Source organism: Lissotriton vulgaris, chromosome 4_1 (assembly GCF_964263255.1).
Source record: "Lissotriton vulgaris chromosome 4_1, aLisVul1.2, whole genome shotgun sequence".
Lineage (NCBI taxonomy): Eukaryota > Metazoa > Chordata > Amphibia > Caudata > Salamandridae > Lissotriton > Lissotriton vulgaris.
Genome location: NC_141691.1, coordinates 131167264 through 131171853, shown reverse-complemented (window position 1 = coordinate 131171853; position 4590 = coordinate 131167264).

The window sequence follows — 4590 nt, the reverse complement described above, 5'->3', positions numbered from 1 at the left end:
GCCTCAGGGCAGCAATCGCGCTGTACAAATGTATTTTCATTCATTCATTCATTCATTCATTCATTCATTCATTCATTCATGTGCTTTGCCCCTGGGCAACCAGTGAATCTTTCTTCTGCAACTCTAGGTGGGAGCGAAGCTTGTACCTGATCTTGACAGGCAGCGCTCTCTCCCCCACTCCCGTCTTCTGTAGCTGTGACCTTTTCCCTAACCCTGGGACTCGTAGCTGGGCACTGCCTTGGAGCGATATCTATGCTCCCAAAACCTAAGGTAGAAGAGCCCATTTGCCATCGACAGGACTTGAAAAAACCCAGCCCTGTTTGTGACGGTGCACCAATAAATTTTTGGATATACTGCTGGGTGCGGCCTTGACCTCCCCCCATTGACCGTATTACAGCAGCTCCTCTCCCCTGAGGGGGCCGAAAATCGATCCTTGCCACCGCCGACCTAATCCTCCTCCACAGTCTTGCACGGCACTCTCTGTGGCCTCCACAGAACTCGAGCCCCTCAGGCTCCGCCTCCACCTCCGTCTCCGCTCCCATGCAGATCCGGCCTCCCGGGTCTCAAAGCCCGGGACCGCCGACTAGCGCCAGCATTCAGGTGAAGCAACGGGGGTAAAGGAAAGAAAACAAGAGAAAATCAGCCGGGCATCATTGATAGCGGGTATAGAGGACTCCCACCGCTCTCACCGCCAAGAACGGGTCCATCGGTGTCAGAGAAAAGGTCAGTCAGCGCGGGGTAAAACTCCTGGTCGGATCGGAGCACCCTCTACCGGCGTCAGCCCGCCGCCATGTTCCTCCCCGATGAGGGACGAGGGGAGGCTTGACTTGAAATGTAGACTAGGGGTTGAGGTTTGGATGAAATATCCATAGCTGTGTCGTAGCTGTTTCTGTGGCAATACCCGGTTGCAACTGTAAATCCGATGATTTTGCCAGGTCTTCAAGTAACAATTGCTCTGCTGCTGTTTCGTTTGGGGCCTTCTTTTTCATATCTTTTTTGAAGGATTAGATGGAGCTTTCCTAGTTTTCCCAGATATCATCGCTCGGGGATATCGGGTGAGGGTTAAGGATGATCCTCACACGCCCCCACTGACCGAGCTACTCGCTGCTTAAGATGATCCGTGCGCCAGAGGGTATCTCCCAGGGGAGGTTATACCGCACGGGGAGCAAACAAATAGTTATTTTCCTTGGCTGGTTCTAGTGAAACAATAACTGCTCAGATGGAGCGATGGCTGGTGCTTTTGTTTGATTTGATTTAGTTAGATTGTGTTTTAAGAGCGCTTGTTAAAAGGCACCGGTTAATTGGCGCTGATAAACGGCAAAAAAATGTTCATTACAAGAAAGACTCTAACTCGTGGGCATACTCTTAGTGTTGAAAAGTGAGACTGGTCAGTTGAATGGTCGGGTAAATGCCCCTTAGGGGTTGATGTGGATTGTGACTTGGTCGACTTGAAGTGCAGTGGGCACATGGAAGAACTCGGAAATCCGCGCCGGGCCAACACCACAGCTAAGCATGGCTGAGCACTCACCAGGGTCCTTGCTGTTGCTTAGGGGATTTTCACCGCTGCACCCACTGCTCCTACCACTGCTGTTAGAGGGCTGTGGAGACTCTGCAGGGAGGCTACCATGATTGGGCGGCTCTAGCGTCGCTGCCTGCCCTGCCTTGCAAGGCTCCTGGCTTGATGCTTGTGACTTGTGGCTGCGGTGGTGCTCCTGCCGCTGCGGGAGCTCGTGGCTCCTGCGCGGGTGTGGCACCAAGCTCCTTGCACCTAGCGTTGAGGGTGTCTCGTATGGCTCATGCTCATGCAGCTCCTGCTCCTACGGGTGTCTCCTACCGCTGTGGGGACTCACGGCTCCAGCTCCAGCTGCTGTGAGCAGGCACTCACCCCTGCTGTTGGGATGGTCCCGCTGAAGAGAATCGCGGCTTCAGCCGCTGTCGGCAGACTCTTGCCCCGCTGTTGAACAGTCCCGCGGGGGCAGACTTCCCCCCTCCCCTGCGGCTCCAAATTGAGTTTGCTTACCAGGGGTGCCTTTGGAGGCTTTTCGGCGGCTTCAGTGTAGCTTTTCAGCTTTCGATGTGTCTGCACGCAGGACGGCCTCGCAGACGGCAACTCCGCTTCCCCACACACGCAGCAGCGGCAGCAGTAGGACACGCGGCGGTGGCGGCAGCGGCAAGACAACCGAGAGCCGTCACCGCTTCGCAGCCTCTAAACACAACACCGCAACACCCTCGATCAAAACGTGGACTGGGTCTGGATCCTTGCCAGGGTTAATGTAAAATGGTGAGATGTACACCTTCAATTTTGCGATTTTTCTTTTTCATTATAGGAACTCAATGCATGTACTCTGTTAATTGAACCTTATAGGCATGCTAGCTCGCTCTGCGCTCCATCCAATTGTGCTGCAATCGAGTAAGAACACGTAGGCATCACTTTACGATGACCTACAAGCTGCACAACCAATCAGGAAACAAATCTAATGAATTACATTCTTTGCTTATTCCACAATGTTTAGTAAAATATGAATTGGCCAGCAAGGGATTTCATTTATATGAGTTTTCAGCACTAGTTTAGGACTTGTTGAAAAGCAAACAGAGTACCTAAATTTGAGTTCAAACAGCGGCTGTTCGAATACATTTAAAAGTTTCTAACAATGAGAAAACACAGGATGTTACCACACTAACATCATAACTAGAGTTAATGAATAATAAAACATGAAACCAGGATAGTTTTTTTGTCTGAGGAGTTATTATTTTTGGATTCAAGACAAAGAATAGTTCTGTACAAAAAATCAACAGTAACATAAATCAGGGTACATACAAAGATATATAATGGATATTTAAGGTATTGGTTACTTTTCCTATAGTATATCCAAGACAAACTGTCCAGACTGCTAAAAAAGGTGACAACTTGATTTCTACTATCAATCAGGAGAAAATCAATAGTCGATACAAATCATACAGTGCAGAATTGGACTAAGTAGGTCGACGTTTCGGTCTTATCTTGATCATTTACAAGACCATCATCAGGACGGAATATTGATATATACAAGGTTGACCCTCTGTAAGAAAAACAACATAACATTACAATGTATTCTGATACTTATAAATATTTTTAAATTCCTGGTTCGCTAACTTAAAAACTTTTCTAGTTACATCTTTATTCAGCAAATTTAAAGACAATCTAAAACAGTCGGTGTGGCGACTGAAGCAATACAACATCATTCAGCAATCGTAGGATTAAATTATTCCTAAGTCTTATTTGAGCATATGTTAGTTTACTCACTTTTTTGTTCCAAATCACGACACTTATAGGCTTAAGTGACGGCCTCAGCTAATTTCTTTAAGAAGCAGACAATGTGCAGACTCAGTTTTGAGTATCACGCACTATTGGGGGAAAGAAGGTACTTTTAGTTTGTATCTTTCTCTAATGCGCTAGTACATATATATTTATGTTTATCAGGGGTTTACCTTGTGCATACAGCAGTGTTGCGAAAGACCGATTCTGGTGGTTTGTTCAAATCGCGGTTCTTTTGACAAGTGTTCACAGTTATCTAGGTGGAAATCAATGTAGTCATGTTTTACGAGATAACATTGATGGATTTACATAGTTCAAGGTACTTTCCAAAGGTGTGGGACACCCTGATAAAGGTATCTTATATTGTATGTCTTTTTACTTTGACACCAAGCTTCTTATTGACAAAAAAATTATACTAGTTATATTGCATATTTTAATTATTATAATGCATATATACTCAGTTTGTATATATGCATTATAATAATTAAAATATGCAATATAACTAGTATAATTTTTTTGTGAACTATGTAAATCCATCAATGTTATCTCGTAAAACATGACTACATTGATTTCCACCTAGATAACTGTGAACACTTGGCAAAAGAACCGCGATTTGAACAAACCACCAGAATCGGTCTTTCGCAACACTGCTGTATGCACAAGGTAAACCCCTGATAAACATAAATATATATGTACTAGCGCATTAGAGAAAGATACAAACTAAAAGTACCTTCTTTCCCCCAATAGTGCGTGATACTCAAAACTGAGTCTGCACATTGTCTGCTTCTTAAAGAAATTAGCTGAGGCCGTCACTTAAGCCTATAAGTGTCGTGATTTGGAACAAAAAAGTGAGTAAACTAACATATGCTCAAATAAGATTTAGGAATAATTTAATCCTACGATTGCTGAATGATGTTGTATTGCTTCAGTCGCCACACCGACTGTTTTAGATTGTCTTTAAATTTGCTGAATAAAGATGTAACTAGAAAAGTTTTTAAGTTAGCGAACCAGGAATTTAAAAATATTTATAAGTATCAGAATACATTGTAATGTTATGTTGTTTTTCTTACAGGGGGTCAACCTTGTATATATCAATATTCCGTCCTGATGATGGTCTTGTAAATGATCAAGATAAGACCGAAACGTCGACCTACTTAGTCCAATTCTGCACTGTATGATTTGTATCGACTATTGATTTTCTCCTGATTGATAGTAGAAATCAAGTTGTCACCTTTTTTAGCAGTCTGGACAGTTTGTCTTGGATATACTATAGGAAAAGTAACCAATACCTTAAA